This window comes from Dasypus novemcinctus, chromosome 2, assembly GCF_030445035.2.
Source record: "Dasypus novemcinctus isolate mDasNov1 chromosome 2, mDasNov1.1.hap2, whole genome shotgun sequence".
Classification (NCBI taxonomy): Eukaryota; Metazoa; Chordata; class Mammalia; order Cingulata; family Dasypodidae; genus Dasypus; species Dasypus novemcinctus.
Genome location: NC_080674.1, coordinates 134,351,021 through 134,371,178, shown reverse-complemented (window position 1 = coordinate 134,371,178; position 20,158 = coordinate 134,351,021). Strand labels below are relative to the sequence as shown.

Below are 20,158 nucleotides of genomic sequence, written 5' to 3'. Positions count from 1 at the left end.
TTGTGAGCCCTACACTTCCTCTTCCTTACTCTGCCATTTTCCCTCCTCCCTTTCTTTCCACTTAAACACTTCCATCCTCTTAGGTCGACATGCAACTTATTTCATAATAGTAATTGACATTGCATAAAGCTTTATACCAAGCTATTAAACATCACACCTGAGCCAATGTCTCCTGGGACATTTCCGTGACTACTCTGGCCCTCATCCATCTCTCCCATCTTTTATCTCCTGGAGCATTAACCCAAATCTACCAAATCAATTTCTAGGGGTAGAAAGCTGTAGTATGTTACATTTCAGCAAGTTCTCCAGAAGAAAATCTGGGCATTAGGATGATTGGAGAAGGAAGAATTTTGACTTTTGTTGTTTACGTTGTATTTTTCCATATTGTTTGATATATGTTTACCATAGTCATATACAAATTTTGTAATGAGTATTAGTTAATAAATACATTTTCTTTAGCTTCCCAGGTGATTCTGATGGCAAAAGAAACAAAAGTTCTTATCATTCATTTGAACAATAAATCAAAAATGCCTTCTTTCATTTTTTATCTCTGCAACGAGGTAGAAAGGTACTCAGGAGCAAGAACTGGTCCTATACTTTTCCTCTCTTCAGTGCTAGACATAACGCCAGGCTCGGTGCTCAATAAATACTGAAGTAGGAAAAACTTCATAAGGACATATACGGCATGGTACTATGATGGAAAAGAAAACGTATAGTCAGTAGATTAAAGAAGTATTTATTAGTAAGACAGAAGAAAATGCAAGTGGCTTAATAGACTACAAGATAACCACAAATCAGCAACAGCATTTTGCTCTAAATCTAGAAGCAAAGGATCTGGGAAGGTATTAATAAACTTGAAACATATATAAATCACTAGGTAGTTCATGGTCTCTGTAATCTGAATCGTTTTGGAGTAAGATCATATTCAATGGTAAATTCTAAACCAAAAGAAGATATCTGAATAGTTGGAGAGAACTTAAGAGAAGAGTCAAAACTCTCATACTTTGCTGTGGGGAATGTAAAATGGTGCAGCTGCTTTGGAAAGCAGTCTGACAGTTCCTCAAAAAGTTAAATATAGGGTTACCATATGGCCCAGCAATTCTACTCCTTGATACATACTCAAAAGAATTGAAAACATACATCTACACGAAAACTTGTACATGAAAGTTCATAGAAGCATTATTTATAATAGGCAATAGATAAACAAAATGTGGTATATCCAAACAATGGAATGCTGTTCAGTCATGAAAAGGAACGACACATGCTACAGCATGGATGAACTTTGAAAACAGCATGCTTAATAAAAGAAACCAGAACAAAGGCCACATATTATATGATTCCACTTACTGAAATGTCCCGGATAGGCAATCCATAGAGAAAGAAAGTAGATTAGAGGGTGCTGGGGGTTAGGGGGAAGGTGGAATTGGGAAGTAGCTGCCAGTGCATACAGATGGGCTTTCTTTCAGGGGCAATAAACATGTTCTGGAGTTGGTGGTTATGGATTTGCACAACTCTGAAAATACTAATAGCCATTGAATTGTACATTTTAAAGGGTGAATTTTATAGAATGTGAATTATATCTCAATAAAGCTGTTATTTTTTTAAAAAAAAAGACGGATCAAGGAGGGAAGTGGGAAGGAGGGAAGCCTGGGCTGCAGAATCCCCAGAGAATATAAAAGAAATAGTAGGCAAGAAAGCTGCCTTGTAGGGTATAGGTGGCTATTTTTAATTTTTAAAATGATGATTAGGTAAGGAGAAAACTGGAGGAAATGGACCATATATACAGCCTAAGTGATTCCATTTAGAGATGAGGTTTTCAACCAGTAAAAGTTGGAACGAGAGGTTTTCACATCTCCCTTTTCCATGACTTAAATATTGCTTATAATAGGTTTTCATCTGTGCAGGAGAATTTGTGGAATCCTTTCCTAGATTGGGGGAAGGATCAATGAGATAGCCATTCACGGTCTTTGCTTTTTCTCTCCCCCTTAAAAAACTGTTAATCCTTAACATTCAGTGCAATGCACGACCTCCTCTTTAGTCTTGGTGAAATAAGGAAGGAGACATTTCTGTTTCTTGAAATGTTTTATTTGGTTTCTATATACTGTCATAAACACATGTTCCTCTCAAGCCTGTAAAAGTCTTCTCAAAACAATTAGCTTTTCATTAAAAAGAAAAAACTTGAAGCTGTACTTGAATATTTTCATTTCAGTCTATTTTCTTGAGTATATGTAATAAAAGCATTAATAAATTCAGGTTATGTAGAGTAACTTCTACACATATCACTAATATGAATACATAGACTGTACTTGGTATGGTAAATAGTTTTAAAAACTCCTTAGGCCTTCAAAATTAGTGAGAAAAAGTTATATCATCATCACCCATATTTACCAGGGACAGAGCCATCCTTTCTAAGCCCTCCCATCGCTTCTCGATGCTTCCTGCCATAGGAGATGACAAATATCAGCTTTAGGTCCATTCAGTGCAGTGTTTCTCACCCTCTGCCTTAGACCAGATTCCTGTTAGAACAAAACAAACTGAGAGACATGATTAGAGCAATCAAGTCTCTTCTTGGCCTTGTCATCAGACTCAGATTGGACCCTTTCTAGTCTTCTATTCTCTGGTCAGGTTGGATATGTTTTTTTTTATGGCAACATCTCTGTCAGGATTGATGCTTTTGGTTTCTAATCACACTCATTCAACAACATTCATTTATTGAGTAAAAGCAGACATTTAAAACTTCCTTTCTTTGGTTAGCAATAAAAGCCTCCATTTCCAATATTCACAAATGTCTTTAACCCAACTGAATGTTTATTGATTAATGGATTGTGGTCCTAGAACCAGATATCTTTAACATATCTTGTTGAGAGCATCAGCTGAAGACTCCTGACAAGACATGAAGCCCCTCATCTGCCCCGCAGGAGACCATGCTCTATCAAGCTAAGCAAGGGCATGGTCAAACTGCCCTTTCTCCAGGCCTTCGAGTCCATCGGCCCAGGTCGAGGTCGGCATGCTCCGATAGGGGTCCAGAAGAATCCGGAAGCACCTGACAATGAGGATGCCCAAGAAAATAAACAACAAAATCACAAAAACAAATGTAGTTTTCTGCTCCAGAGACATGCTAGAATCTGACGATACGTTCCCAAGAGGCACGAGGGGCGAAGGGATCGGGTGTTCTCCATCCATCGTCCAGGGAAGCCAGAAAACAGGGTTTCCCAATATCCTCTTCATCCATCCTCAGTCTGCTGAGATCATGGTGGATACACCTTGGGGAGGCTGAGTTATCTACTGGGAGAAAGAAAGAGAAGGAGAGGGACTAGCATTCAAATAGCAACCTTATTTTCTAAGACCACGAGTTTTTTTTTTTCAGATTGAAAAAAAAAAATCTATAAACCGGCTTTCCCCTCACCAGAGATGCTAAATTCTACATAATTATGAGGCAGAATATTTTACTCCTCCATGAAATTGCCAGATGGGCCTCAGAGTAACTACTTGGAGCAGGGAGGGAAGGCCAGGGAATACAACCATCAGACAGGAGATAAGAAAAGTACACAGGAAAGTTAACTCCAGGGCATTTGCCAACTCAGTGGTGACAGCCCAGCCTCCCCTGCCAAGTTTCTTCTATTTTCTTCCCAACAATACTACCCTCACATTATTCATATAATGGCTACCATGTAATGAGTACCAGCTACGTGACAGGGCTGTGGCTAAAGTTTACATGAGTTAGCCACTCTCCTCAAGCTCCAGGAAGGCACGGACCTCTCGAGCCCCAGTGCAAGGAAGCTGAAGCTGGAAAAGGTGCCTAACACAGAAACTCTCTCAGAGGGCATCAGGTTCTGAACTCTGGCCTTAACTCTACGGCTAAATAAGTGTGAGACCTTGAAGAGGTCACTAAGTTGTGGAAGTAGAAATGTCTCCCTGTCTCGTGGTGTTATGTCTGTGAAATTCCTTTGGAAAACATTCAAAGAAGGAAAACAAAGTGCTTCTTCACTTGAGATATGACTGAGGCAGCTATCATGCTCCTCGTCTCCTTTACCCTGCCTGGGCCAAGGCAGAAGGGAGGTGGCTCAGACACCCAAACCCCGGGTGCTACTGCAGCTCTTTTCTCTTTTCTTTAGCAAACACAGACCAGGTTCAATACTTGACCCTGGGAAGCACCAAAAGTACTGAGCTATGGGAAAGGAATCGACTGACTGCAATGTCCTTAAAAGGGCAGTTTTCCTTATAGCAGCTTCCAGCTCTTTAAGGCCACTTGGCAGAGAGGAAGAGGAGGCCAAGTTATCACTATTCCAGTCTACCTGTGGAAAAATTGAGGTATTTGGACATTATTGTTTGTCTTTAAAGGGAAATCGAAATATATACAGTCTAGCAAAAGCTTCAAATACTAAACTAAACCTATTTTGACCAAATTCTGTCAAAAAAATTATCTGTATTAGACATGACTATATAGAAAATCATGGCTTGTTTATTATGAATCAGTCTATAGGAAAAATCCCATAGCAGGGTAGTCAGTATGGAAATTCACATGGATCCAAAAGAAATTATGCTTAACGAAAATAAGCAATGAAGTAAAAATAGAAATTGATCTTCAGCATTTATACAATATTTCTTTAGTAAACTTATAATTATTGCCTTCAAGCACAGCATTAGTAGTCATAATAACAGTTTGCATATATGATGATACTTCAAAGTATATTTAAAAATGCAGTTTAGGAAACAGTTTATAAAAGGAATCACGACCATTACCTTGGAAGGAGGGGTACCAAATTGGGGAGAAGGGATGCTTTTTGCAACTCCAAGACTAAACACTGTTTTTAAAGGCTGGAATAGAAATAACATAGTCATTTGTGATTCGTGTGTATTTTGAAGTAAGTTTGGGATAAAATTTGACTGTGTGTTTTTTCGTGTTTTTTTTTTAATAAACTTTTTAGAAATATGGAGAATGTTAATGAATGGTTTTGGTTTGTTTTAAAAAACCTTCTCAGCCTCAGGTGTTGATTCCTGCTGTGGTCACTAAGCCTGGGAATGGTGGTGGCAGGAAAGAGCAGTCAGCTCTTCAGACCAGCGCCATTTTGTACCCATCCAAAATACCCAAATTGGACTGAAAGTATATTGTTCCTTTAATCATACCAAATAGAAAATTCTCCAAGGGTTGGGTCAAAGGAAAGCTGTCTGATGGCAGCAGGCCAGCTGCCTGCACCGTGCCTCCCATATTCTCTCCATCTTTCTTGTCCCCCTGAGGAGTCCCTCATTTTGATCCTTGCCTCCCTGCTGGCTTCCCCTCCTTCCAGAATCCCCTTCTGTGTCCATTTCCTTCCAGCCCAGATGAGCCCAGAATGCTTTTGTCTTTGTTTACTCTCAATGCAATTGAGTCAGGGAGGTATTTTCAGAAAGTTCTTTATAAAACACTACATAATCCAAAAAAGAAATAGGAAGAGAAAAGATCATAAACTGTTGAAGTTTATAACAGAAGGACTTGTGGATCTGTGAAGTCCAGTAAAATCACTCTTGAACTGGTGATAATGATTCCCCTAGCCACAGGCTGGCTGACGAGCACAGCATTTTCTGCCTTCCAATCCCTGAGCTGTGACTGGTAAAGTCTCTTCACACCCAGGATCCGTCTTCCCTATACAGAAAAAAAGTGCCCAGTCCTTTCCTCCTAGCTCCACACCTCACACGTCCAGGTTTTAGAGGTGGTGCTCCCTTCTTCTGGGGCCTGCAGTGATGGGCTGCCATTCCCAGAAGCCCCAGTAAATAACCTAGTCATCCTGAATCAGATTATTAGCCACATCATCCTCTTAATCTCCCTATAAACCCATCTGGGGCCTAGCTTCTCCACAGGGAAGCCAACTATTAGAATGATTTAAAATCAGTTTTAATTTGCAATTTAACCACTCTAGGCTGATTAAAAGGCAAGATGCAAGGATATGGTTAACCTCTTTGCAGCCTGATCACATGGTTTGAGATGTCTGTTAAAATATGAAAATATGTTCTCCATAAGTATTACCGACCCCTACCAGATATACCAAAGCGACAAGAGAATAGAATGAAAGCATTTTGAAAACTCTATACACTGCTTTATGAATTGTAAACCACTCCTCTCCCAAAATAACTGTGGTGCCCAAGTTCCTAGTAAAATAACTTTCTTTGGCCAAATTATCAAAAGCTCCTATTTAATTGCAATATTTTACTAAGAAAAGTGATACCTTAACATATTAGCAAGGACTTATTGATGAGAACTGTTCTTTCTGAGAAAAGTTCTGAGGAAATGTGGCAGATAGGAAGGGGGTTGAAGGCAGGTCTTGCTGGAAGTGAGGGACTAGAGAGAGATGCCTCGGGCAGGGGGTCCAGCAGGAGAGTTCCAGGCACCACAGCAATGTGGGAGAGAGCTCGTGGGGAGAGGTGGACACGGCGGGAAGATCAGTAGATGGTTATGATGGCATAAAGAGATCCAGAAACAAACACCACCTATTTCACAATTTTGCCAAGAACTGTTTGAAATCCCTGGAAGAGCTTGCTTGGTTTTTAACCCACAACTAGCTAATCAATAATTTACAAATTTAGAAAGCTCAATGACATGTTTAAGTTAAAGGAAACATCAGATATAAGAAGACACAGAGAAAGTAATGAGTTTAATCACTTGGCTACCACAATCCAAAAATACATACAGACATCTAAGAAATACATCTTTCTTCGAGTAAATGTCCTTTTTTGATAAAAACGGTTCTTAGAGAATGCCCAGATTGCCCTTAGCTAAATAATGAAATTTTTCTTTTACATGAATAGTAAAATCAGAGCAAGCAAATTATTTCAAAAGATTTTGATGCAACTATGATAAGTTTTCATAATAACAAATGGCAGTTATTTTAAGTAAAAAGGAGAACCACAATTACTCACGGCAGTGTTTTAATTCTGACCAGTTTCCCCCACCACGCAGCACACGTTGTGTCTTCTCTTTGCCAAGTCCATTTGTATATGCTCAGCAAATAAAATCTAATTTTAATCCTGCCCCAAGGAAATGTTAATTAAAACATACCATTTTCAAAAACTCATATAATGCATCCTTTTTCTCAAGACACGCACCCTGGATTCTGTGATAATCACAAATGTAAAACTCCCCGAATTACTTATGAAGCCCCATGTAAACAGTCCATCATAGCCGTGGTCTTTCTCACTAATTGCCGTTGCTGTGGTTATAATAATTTGCAAAATGTTCTTCTCTTCCTTTTCATTACTTCACATGTGCTGCCTCTAGCTAGTCTTTCTAAGCTCAGACCATACCACTCCTCCTCTCAGATAACCTCTGTGCCCTGGTCTCCAAGGCCCAGCCCTCCCGTGAGGCCCCTTCTTGTGCCCCTGCTTCCTAGAACACAAATCAAGACCTATTTACTCTAACAATGGAGTATGTACATATATAGCTCCATATCTACTTATATACATACATGCATAGATATGAAGTAAATATCAAATCACATTTGGTTTAGAGTAAAATAATCAATGTATTGGTAAGAATACCTTATATGCAATTGAATCTGCAGACACCTAAGGAGAATGGCCTCATTTTCTCCGCTGTCAGCTTGACTTAACACCTGCTGTGCATTAGGCACGTCCAGGTCCCGCCCCCCTCTGAGCTGTTGCTCATGATGCGCTCTGCCTGAGTGATCTCCTTCTCTCTCTCTTCCTACCTGTGGAATTTCACCGCCTCCTTCAGGTTCCACACCAAATCCCACCTTGCCTCAGCCTCCTCGGCGGTCTTACATCTCTCCCTGCACCAGAGGGTTGGATTGCTTCCTATTTTATCTCTCAGAACACTTTCTTTGTACTCTGAAGCAGTACTTATTTATAAGACAAAACTCACGGCATTTGTTTCCTTCTCCTTATTAAACCACAGGCTCCTTGACAAATTCCTTATGTGCCAGGATCATTGTCTCTTTAAATATAGGTTGAATCAAGTCTCTGGACCCTTGGTACAGGGAACTAAATTCAAACTTCATGCTGCCAGCTAAGAGATATGGAAGGGAAAAAGAAAAGACACATGCCATCCAGCCAAATGAGGCTGTGTGATTATTGTGTCTGAAAGAGATCTTGTTTCAAACAATCACAGTCCTTGTCACAACAGCACTTTCATAGTCATAGATCTCTTGATTTGAAAAGCAGTATGTTATTTGGCTCTTTAAATTTCCCTTGGCCTCGATGCTGACTGTCGAGATACAAAATATAAAAATCTGCCAAAGATAGGCAGATACCCTTCTATTAAGAGGTCAACACTTTTATACCCAGTCTGCTTCTTGGTGGGGAGCTCAGCCATTTAAAACACCCTGAATCCAAATGTCTTACACAGAAAATATTAATGTCACCATATACCCTTCTCAGGCTCAGATCCCTTGGACATTTTGTTTCATTAGCATCTCATTACACAATTTCACGGTAAGGGAAAACATTTTATCTGAAGAAAATATATTTTAAAGCAATGACATGTTTCTCTTTTCATTTTCAGGTGCAGCCACAGAATTGTCACTTGGCTCATTGTTCCGTGGAGCCACACACAAACACTTGATACCCCTGCCTCACTTTTGTGATCATCATCAACTCAAACACACACCTTCCTGCAAGGGTTGCTATAAAAAGGGTTGTAGTCACCTCAGTACATGGTGAGTGTACAATAAACAGATGATGAAAAATGTTTGCTCTCCATACCATTTTTGCATGAAATGAGGTCCATTTCTAATCTCTATTATGCAAGCAAGCATACTAAGGAGTGGAGATTATAAGTAATTTGCCCCAAATAATAAAATTAGTTACCAAAATAGTAGGATCCCCCATAGAATCCTGGATCCCACGTTTTTCTCTGGCATGCTGTACTAAAGAAGCAGTTGGAATAAATACAAAGTCATTCCTTGGTAGTCAATGATATACAGGATGTAGTTCAAAAATGGTGTTTGTATTTTAGGTACTCCCAAGCCACATAATTGCTGTATCTAATTTTTTAAAATTTTAGGCCAGAAACATAGTCGTGTGACATGACATGTTTTTCAAATGTAGTTGTGTAAAAACAGCATATCCATTGAGCAAGAACAGTCACAGGTTTGTCCAGTTTTTATATGTAGTTAATGTACAAGACATCCTGTGCACCTTGTTTATATTTATCTGACAGATTAGTGAGACCAGTCTATAGAATTTAATAGGAAGAGAATTGGCTAAGCTAGCTAGGGCTGAATTTGCAGTGCCGGCAGAGACAAACTTATTCAAAGTCCTGCATTATTCTACAAGAGTTCCGAAGCTGACTGTTGACATTTTAACATGACTTTCAATGCTCAAGTAACATATATTCGGAAGCTGAGGCAAAATAGAATCATTCTCCACTATTCGAACAAAAGGAAGAGACTGTTATATTTCTGATTGAGAGACTGGAGTCTCTTAAGATACCCCCTACTCCCCATCCCACCTGCCCCATCCCAGAAACATAAATATGACATCTTCCTCACAATCATGAGCCCTTTGTATAAGCCATATTATCATCAAAGTAGTTGTAAGTAAGCCAAAGTTACTCACCTACAAATACTTCGGAAATTTTGTGTACTAGCCCAGTGAACTGTAGCATGCATTCCAGGACACAAACACACATAGACGCAAAATGTTAAAATGTTTCATATAAACTCAAAGAATTCACGTCCCTAGTTGTCACCATCCAGAAACTTCAGGAAAAGATTGATACAAATGTAATGTATCATGACTTTATCCATATCAATAACCTAGTTGTGATACTGTACTATACTTATTCAAGATGTTCCCATTGGGATAAATTAGGTAAAGGGTACACGAGCTCTCTCTGTTTTACTTCTCACAACTGCTTGTGAATATACAATTATCTCAAAATAAATGTTTAATTAAAAAATATTTCCTCGTTCGTTCTAGGTACTTAATGTATTTTTAACATTCCTCTCCCCTCTTTTTTGGCTCACATAAGTAGATAGCCCTTTCACATTCTTCTTTTCCAAATACAGTTATCCTGTTCCAATACAATAGCCCTGCTCCTTCAAAAGTCACAGCTAAGGGTAAATATTTCATGTGCTCAAAAAGAAAAAAAACCAACACTATCAGAAAGCCCACAAACGAACGATTTTTAAAACGTGTGAAGGTGGTCAGCTACAAATGTCAACAGGCAGCTCCTGAACAGCTGCCTCCCCGACTGCTGCACTTGGAGCTCTGTGTGCTGTTCCTCTCCCTGCAAAGTCAACCTGCAGACACGGCTGCCTCTGTTTGGGAGTGGACCCAGTTTACTGCTGCTTGTCAGCTCTGGGTCAGCAGGTGACCTTTCTCTTTAGCCTGAGCTCCAATCTCATCTTCCCTTCTTTCTATCTTCATCTTCCTTCTAATACCTGCTTGAGGAGTTTTAAAGGGACTGCAGAGAGAGGCTGTAGCCCAGCTCAGAACATCAGAAAACGACCACAAGGGTGCCCAGTCAGGAACCAGGAGTATCAAAAGGCCCCATTAGCAAACTGGAACTTTTCACTTCGAACAATAAATCTTACTGTTTACCCAGCTGTGTTTCTCTTTCCTAGTGTGTGTCATAATGAAAAAGACTGCAAGCAGGTACCTTAAAAGGCCGGTGCTGCACACTGCTCATGACCCGGGGACAGTCAGTGCTATCATTATGAGTTGTTGAGTTGTTGTGGATCCTTTGCAAACAAAATGAAACAAAACAAAACATCCCTGTTACATTTTGGAAGGTTGGTTGTTTTAGGTAAACGGAAAAAAAATTACTGCATTGGGCAAACAGTTTTCAAGAATAATTTACTGCAGCTTAGGAAAGAAAGAAGACTGATTTACTACTCCTGTATCCAGTATCAGTAACATTATAAACTCAAGCATGCTTTAAAAATAAAGGCATCATTACATTCTACCCCCTGTTGTAACTCTACCTAGCAACTGTTTAATTAGACTTTCTCTGACAGCTAGATCTAAATTCAGACCTTGGCTCCAAAAAGCATCTATGTAATTATTGCTCATGCATATAATCTGTAAAGTAAGAGAAAATCATTTAATTAGTCTGGCAAAGACAGTTTTGGTCAAGTACCTGGATCTGGCTGAAAAAAACGCTTGATCCATTTCCTGACGAAACAGTTACAGGTAGTTACAAGCCTCTTTAGTTTCCATTCTTCTGGACCAAGCTTTGTGAAAGAAGACAGTGGTAGCTGCAAGAAGCTGGATGGCACACCCCAAACTAAAGCCGTTGTTTTCGGGCTTAGAACCTTCCCATTAAAACTCTGAGTTAACGGAGCATCGTCTTTCTGTGTGAGGCATTAACGGCCAGTAAGGCTGTGTCTTTGAGGAGAGCCATGCTTTCAGTTCTGCCTCAGCAACTCTTCAGAGGATTCTGCTTCACTGAGTAGAGGCAGTATCCTAGCAGTGCGTCTGAAATCATCTTCAAGAAAGCATTAACATTCAAAAGGAATACGGGGGAAACATCACAGGGCATTCCCATGCCTTTTCAAAATCAAAGCCATAAATCTACCAGTGTTCTGCTCTTCTCTATTGATTGTCAACACCGCTCTGCTTTGGGGATGTCAATTAGCACCTTGCAGCAACCAGCCTCTGTATTGATTATGGCTTATGACCTTCAGGCCAACACAATTAATGGGAAGACTTCTAGGGAAGGGTATAAATTTAGCAATTGGAAATAAAAGAAACACCCCTCTTCCTAAAGAAAACTAAATTGACCTTTCAGTAAAAGCAACATTTGTGGGAGGTGCAGAGGAAAGAACAATTTAAGAAGAAGAAAAAAAATCACATATTTAGCACCTGTTTGCTTTTTCAACCCTAGGGGTAAATTTGCTAGATTCAGTGTCTCCTTTTGCCAGCCTGAGCAATGGCGGCATGGCAGCCCCCACCCTATCCCAGAAAGACCTCCTAAAGCCACTTTTTTTTTACTTTTTTCTTTCTGTGTACAGTTCTATAAATTTTTTTGTCTTTATTTTTTTAATGTTACATTCAAAAAATATGAGGTCCCCATATACCCCCCACCCCCCTCACCCTACTCCTCCCCCCATAACCAAAACCTCCTCCATCATCATGCGACATTCATTGCACTTGGTGAATACATCTCTGAGCACCGCTGCACCTCATGGTCAATGGTCCACACCATAGCCCACGCTCTCCCACAGTCCACCCAGTGAGCTATGGAAGGACATACAATGTCCGGTAACTGTCCCTGCAGCACCACCCAGGACAACTCCAAGTCCCGAAAACGCCCCCACATCACTTCTCTTCCTCCCATTCCCTACCCCCAGCAGCCACCATGGCCAGTTTCTCCACTCCAATGCCACATTTTCTTCGATTACTAATCACAATAGTTCATGAATAGAATATCAGTAAATCCACTCTAATCCATACTCTATTCCTCCATCCTGTGGAACTAAGAAGATAGACCTTTATTGAGAGAATCTGTAGGATTCTGCAGATTGTAGGTGCCTGGCACAAAACTCAAATTATTTTCCTTGGATACAATATCTAAATAAATTTGGCCGATATTTTAGGATAAAATTCTTCTTGAAAAATGCTTCGCTGAAAATAATCCCATGTGATCTTTGAGATGGAACATCCTTGTTTTTTGGCAACTCATCATTTCTGTTGAAGTGGAAGCACAGTTAGCAGCAACACAACCCACCCACCAAATGATGGGGTGCATGATATTTAAAGCGAACCGTGACTGTGCTTGCCAGCATACGCTGTCTCTTCAGCCTTGTGAAAAAACAGCCATCCCTGAGCAGCTCTAGGGGACGGAACAGAGCTCATTTCCAAAAGGAAAACCCCCATCTGTCAGCAACAGAAACAATCCTGCTGTGCCTCGATCCCAAGAAGACCTTTTAAATGCAACTGCGAAGTGTGGCATCAAGCCTCAAGAGAACATGAAGGCTTCCCGCCTAAACGTTCTCCTGATTTTTAACCGAATCTCCTTTCCAATTAGTTTTACTTACCTTGTTTTTGCGTGCACGAACACACGTCCATAAAATAATGGGACAAGTGAAATCAACAGAGCACTAGCGTTCATTACTAACGGTATCTCTTGTGCCTTTCAGCCTTCTGAGCAGGATGGAAGGAATGCTTTGTCTCGGCAATGCCAACAGAGTGTGTTTTAGAGAACATTCTGACCCCACCCTCACTTATATACTTATCATTCCATGCGGTGACAAAGTACTGTAGTTAGAAATGAGCCCGGGTTACTGTTGGCTGGCCCTGCCAGAGATGCCTCACCAGATACTGTTTTAACCTATAGATTCATAGCTGTGGAAGGGAACTTGAGAGGCCGGCGGTTGCCCGCTAGCTACTTCACAGGCTGAAACCGCCCCAGAGAGATGAGTGCCTAGCCTATTTTTAAAACTCTCCCGAGAAAGAGTTCCATAATGCTAACAACCTTTGTTTAAACTAACTCCTCCAATGCTTACTTAGTTTAAATGAGTTAGTGCATTTCTTTTAGTTCTCTTCTTGCTGCAAAAAGCCGGTCCTTAACCACCACAAAATTTGTTAGAACGCTCTTTCCCCAAGAAAGCTAAACTGGGTAAGCCAGAGAATATTTGATAAAGATCTAATGATATCCCTGGAGCCAAGTTTGGATATTTCTTTTATATGGTAATTATCACTGGAATTATTGGAATCAGCCCTTCCCCCAATGTCACTACATTAAGTGAATCATAAATTCTGAAACAAGGAATAAGGATTTGCCAAATTTCCAGTTCTATGAACATTTTATAGTAGGTCCTATTTCTCGGGTCTTGAATAATCTTTGTTGGTCTTCTCTGCATTCTTTCCAAAATTTCTGCTCTCTGGTTCATCTTTAAATATAAAGCCTAGAATGCTACATGGAATTGTATGAAACTCTGACTCACAGTGGTAGTGGATGATTTCATAGGTTATATATGCTATGCTTCTGTTTATCCATCTTAGATTCCAAGGTTACTTGTGGTGCTAGTTTGATCTTTCTTTTTAACCACACAGCATTATAAATTAATATCTATTTTATTTTTTAACATAAAATATTCTAATTTCAAGTCTCATTTTTAATGTTCTTTAATTTACATTTCTTTCCTACATGTCCTTGGCTGTAAGGAAATAGGCAATGGATATGAAAAGGCTTTATAAACTCAAATTTTATGCCAAAAAAAGGCCAACTATTGTTATAATTGTGTTTCTTTCTGACTCTGTCTAATTCTCAAAATAAAACCGAATTGATTCTCCATATAATCTTCAAAATATAAATGTTTTTATTTTCATCACTAAATCCTTTGTAAAAATCATTCCTTCCTTCCTTTATGTTCTTTCTTTCACTTACTCAAGAAGCATTTATTAAGTTCAAACTTTATATATTAAGTGTTATAAAAAATGCAAAATATGGGTCCTGGGTCCCTGCTTAAGCTCATTTAGGTGTGCACTATATGATTCTACAAGGCTCCCTGGTAATGGCCCTGAGGAGCTAAGCTTTTGATGGCCTAGCCCACCTCCACTATTTTCCACTTCCTTACTTCCCCTTCACTGCCTACTCAGCGGCATCTGAATTCTGTCCTCATCTCTCTACAGGCCCTGCTTTCCCAAGGTCACCAGTGGGTCCTAATTGTCTCAAACAAATGAACCTCTTCAGCCTTAATCTTCCTGGCTCTCTGACAACATTGGACACGACTGAGGACTCTTTTCAGGGAGCTCAAGGCTCAGGTAAACAAATACATCAACTCATACTGACTGTCGAGAACCTAATACCTCAGCCCCGAGGACTCTCTCCCTTAAGTGCCTTCTCTCTTCATGGCCTCTTTTTTGCCTTCCAAGGCTGAAGCCAATTATAAGTCATGCACCAACCAACATACGTGAAATGGAAGGTAAAATAAGAGGCAGGTTAGGCTACGTGGTAATGACCCCACCACTTTCAATTCATAAAGAAGTGGAGTTCCTCAGACAGTTAAAAATCTAATTATCATATGACCTGGCAATTCCACTACTAGGTATATATACAAAAGAATTGAAAACAGTGATTCAAACAGATACTTGTATAACAGTGTTCATAGCAGATTTGTTCACAATATCCAAAAGGTGAAAGCAACCAAGTATTCATCAACTAATTTATGAATAAATGTGGTATATCCACACAATGGAATATTATTCAGCCATAGAAATGAATGAAAGATGCCACAACATAAATGAACCTTGAAAACATGTCAAGTAAAATAAGCCAGGCACAAAAGGACAAATATTATACAAATATTGTATATTTCCCCTTATATGAAATACCTAGAATAACCAAATTCTTAGAGACAAAAAGTAGATTACAGGTTACCAGGGGCTGATGGGCTGGGAAGGTATGGAGAGTCATTGCTTAACTGGTCAAGAGTTTTGGTTTGGTGGTGATGGTGGTACAACAACATGAATGTAATTGTCACCACTGAATTGTACACATATAAATGGTTTAAATGGGAAGTTTGTGTTGTTATGCTACCACAATAAAAGAATTTTAAAGAGTGGAGCTCTTTATGTGCATTATTTTTATTTTTCCATCTCCTTAATTTAAAAAAAAATAAATCAATATGTCAAGTAATATTATTTTAAAACCCCTCAAGAATAGTTCTGTTTCTAATATTCCTCTAATTTGCTAGGTCTCCGTAAAAGTTTATTTATCCACTCAGCTCTCCTCACAGGTCAGTGAACATTCAAAGCGCAGGGAACATGGGGAAGTTTAATGATATTCACCCCAGGTCTTTAAATTAGGATCTATATTTAAGCATTATTAAAAGCAAGTAGATTAAAGTCCAACTGCAAATTGTCAGCCTCCTGGTTTGATCTTTTCTTGAATGCATTTCTGTATACCTCTGTGTTATGGCAAATGCTCAATTAGTTGCTGATGAATCTGAAATGGGGGAGTATTCAAAATGAAGATGAGACACAAACAAGGCTGCAACTCAGTGGAAATGCATTTGAAAGAAGGAAAGCACGGATAGAATTTAATACTTGTGAGGACTGCAGATTGCCCTTACAAAATTAACATGTGTTCATACCTTCCATTATAATTCTAAATGGTAAAGTATTTGAGAAGCAATGTACATGCTCATGAAAAAGCTGATCTCTAACCCAAAGAAAGAACAAGTACACAAAATATGCAGCAATAGTTATGTTTAGAGAAAATATTTGCACTACTCTAGCTATTAATTCTAATTATAGTATGAAGGTAGAAGACCATAACTATGGATTATTGACTGATGAAAGGAAATTCAGACTGAAGAGTTAACAGTCTGGTGGGTAAATTTATTCTTTTAAAATGACTTGTAAAATAAAAACAATTTTCTTAATGACTTTGAAATACTTAATGCCTTTAAAATGTCCTATAGAGTGCCAGAGTTTTATATAAACCATCCCTCTAAATTTTTGTGCTCTGTCATTTTGTAACTTCCTTTCTATTCAGTAGTAGAAACTTCTACAAATAGAAACTTGTAGAAATAATGGAAAGGAGGTTGAGAAAGAGGTAACAAGAGAATATATGATAACACTCATTGAACATATGTTTCAACTGCCTCAAGTACACATCTTACAGATGATGTAATTAATTACTATTTACAAATATTCTTAACATTTCAAGTATTTCACTATTTCAATGGGAATAATCAAGAGATTTATTATGTAACCTATTATTAAACTAGCAGATCTTAAGGGTCCATCTTTCTCTTCCAATTCTATGCTCCAGACTTTGGTAAGAGACCTGTCATCTGTAAGTTTTCCTATAATGTATATTATACACTTATGTATAGCAAGTATGTAAATATTATGTATCATTTGGATTTATATAAAATGTAATATTAATCTACCTCATGAACTTGCTAAGTATGCAGATTTGGGGGTCCTAGGCCCAGATAATTTAATTCAGTAAAGCCAAGATCTGCATTTTGAATAAGAAATCCATATGATTAATAGATGATTAACAATGTAGGGCATATGAAGGCTACACTTTGAAAAATGCGGTAGTTAAATGTTTTTTTTTCCGTCCTTGATTCTTTGGCCATATGAGGCATTTTCACTATGAAAGGCAAGAATTTTAAGCTTAAAATTTTAGATATCTGATCTCTTTCAAAACCTGATGAAATCGTGGGGCAAGTGTAGCTCAGGGGTTGAGGGCCTGCTTCACACATAAGAGGTCCTGGGTTCAATCCCCAGTACTGCCCTAATAAACAAAACAAAACACAAATCTGATTAAATCCATAGACTTGTCATTAGAAAAATACATATGCCCTGCACTGAGGACCTCTGCCTGGAATTGCCCTTCAAAATACCTTCATCTTCTCTTCCTCCCGAGAACCCACTGAAGTGGCAGTTAGACTAAAATCCCATAGCGATGAAGAGAACAGGATGAAACAAGAGGCAAAGAGAAGCTTGGTCTGTTTCTGGGAGAGGCAAGGTGAATGGTGAAGACCTGAGTGATAAAGCACAGCTTAGAAAGCAGGCACGGGGGCTACAGCTGAGGAGGAGAGAGTCAGTGAAGCAGTGATGAGCGGGAGCTGGGCTCAGATCCGGCGAGGTTTAAGGCACGACCACCGAGTGGTGCTAACGAGCGGCCTGGAGCGGCCTGGGAAGCCGTCTGGGAATCCTGACATAATTGTTAACGGGGTGATGGGCAAGGGTGACAATTAAGCTCAATTATCACTTATAATAGCAGGAACATAATAGAGAATGCAGCGTTGATAAAATAAGGGTGATGTCAAAGTATTAATAAGAAAATAAATAAGAGAACTAAAAACAGCAGCTGTTAAAATTGGTTCTCGCTGGGGTCAGACCTGAGAGATGAGGGCAGTGCTGGGGTTCACTACTATTCATTACAAACCCTTCTATACAATTTGATTGTTTAGCCATGTGCATACAGTTTAATTATGTGCAATTTCACTTGCAAAAATTATCATGTGGGCAAACTCTTAAAAATGAATAAAGCCAGGCAATGACTTTGCTACGATGGTATTTTAGGTACCAGCATTCTGGAAGACAGCAGCAAATGTGGAGGATTGTTTTAGGAACAGCCTTCCTAGAACATCTGAGAACTCCCCTCCCTCTAAGGCTGTGGTCTATTCTGCATATAGGTAAAGCTGATCCCCGTGATCCTCCTCAGACATCTAGTGTGCAGTTAAAATGCGATTTCTTTTGATCATATGGACTGCAATAAAATCCAAAATATCACCATGGTTTTCCCTTTTATGTGCAGATATAATCTGATTTTATATGTTCTACTTATTTGCATAACTAACTTCTATTTATTTGTTCATTTTTTATGTGATATATGTTATTTATACCCCATTAAATTTCAGAAATAGTTGAAGAAAGCTATATAATAGATTATGTATCATTAGTAGTAGCAGAATATCATAAATATTATGTATTCCATTAATCTTTTTCCATTGCTCATCTGGACATACTTCTTTTCAAATTTAAAATAATAAAATTATTTTGGAATAGTTGTTTGACTGAAGTACTAGACACTAAATTTAATCTAAAAAAACAGTATGTTGGTGTGACCTATGGACTGTGGTTAATAGCAATAACTGTAATATTCTTGCATCAATGCCAAAGATGTACTGTGTTGATAATGGGGGTTATGGAAAAAGTGTGCTAAATGTATGCTATGGACGATGGTTGGTGGTAAGAGTTTGATGATATTATCTCATAATCTGTAACAAATATTCCACCATGGTTTGGTGTGTTGGTGAAGGGGTGCTGTATGGGAATTCTACACATGTGCATGATAGTTTTGTAAGTTCACAACTTCTGTAATAAAAATATATTTTTTAAAATGGGGTGGGTTGGGGGAGGAATGCAGTGGGTGTAGGATATGGACTATGGTTAGTGGTGGCCCTTTGCCAATGCTCTTGCATAGTTCGTAGCAAGCATCTCACAACAATGCAAGGTGATAGTGGAGGGGGTGATGTATGGGACCCCTGTGTGACATCATGCATGTTTGTTTGTAAGTGCACAACTTTTCCTATATATTTATTGTTTATATATGTTCATGTATGAATGATATACTTCAGTTAAAAAATACTTAAAAAAAGAAAAAACAGTATGTTTTCATGAAGTTTATCTTGCTGGAATTTTATGTAAGAATTCAATATGCTCAGTGTATTTACTAACATAAAGGTGAAAATGCTGGACAGTGTATCCAACTGAAAGTGCATTGTTCATTTGTAGATACATCTGTCGATCTCCATCTCTATCCTATCTCTCCCCATCTAACTATCTTCTAGGATAAATAAGATAAGAATTTCAGGAGAAAAAAATGAAATGTGGAAGCTAGTGGGATAATATTAGTTCATTTCATTTTTTAAAGAAAAATCTCATTCAGGTACATCTTAAGTTATACTTAAACTACATGAAAAATAATGAAATCTTGAAAAAGAATATGAAGACTACCAAAGTTTTAAATTGGTGTCATTTTAGGACAAAGCTGTCTTGCTCAACGAGCCCCAATTATGAAAATTTACTAGTTCCAAAGTTATTTTCACAAATACCTTTGTATGATCAGGCAGTATTTGTCAATATCCTGTGGCTAGTTCAATATCAATTTAAATGCTGACTGTATAGAGCATCACAGGGAAACAATATGAAAAATGGGAGATCCAGCCTTTATTTTCAAGTATTTTACATCCTAATCAGAAAGTCAGAATGAACATACACACACACACACACACACAAACACCACACAGTACTTTCACTAGGTAAGAACATGTAAAAAGATCCAATTCTTGCCATTGTAAGAGTTCAAGGCTGAGGAAACCAAAGTTACAAGGTTGTTGAGTTTTGTTATTGTGATTGTGGAATCATTTGTTTTATTTTTACTACTGCTTTCATAGTGCTCGATATTAGGAAAATATAAGAACAGTAGTTGTTAATTGGAGTTGCAAAAATATCTTCCATTGTCTTCTCTGTCATGCTTAACTTCCTGAACCAGGTTGCCTTTGAATGGGCAACTCTTAACTGCAGAAAGGTAAATCATTGTTTTAAATAAGCAGATGGCTTAAGAAAAGATGGGGATTTGGAGTGATGGGACAATAGGAAAAGGAAGGTTAAAAAAAAAAAGATGCAAGGAACTATAATCAGGTGGACAGAGGAGGCATTGGTCCCATCTCTAAAGGGAAACCAAAACATA

General features: G+C 38.6%; 1 non-coding gene across 1 annotated transcript; it reads right to left on the bottom strand.

Moving 5' to 3' along the window:
• Nucleotides 1-719: 719 nt before the first annotated feature.
• LOC101412255 (uncharacterized) lies at nt 720-13,090 on the bottom strand. The gene is made up of 4 exons (XR_009181012.1): nt 12,975-13,090; nt 11,075-11,422; nt 10,595-10,676; nt 720-3,285 (listed from the first exon to the last, which is right to left on the bottom strand). It is a non-coding gene; the product is annotated as an uncharacterized protein (transcript).
• Nucleotides 13,091-20,158: the final 7,068 nt, after the last annotated feature.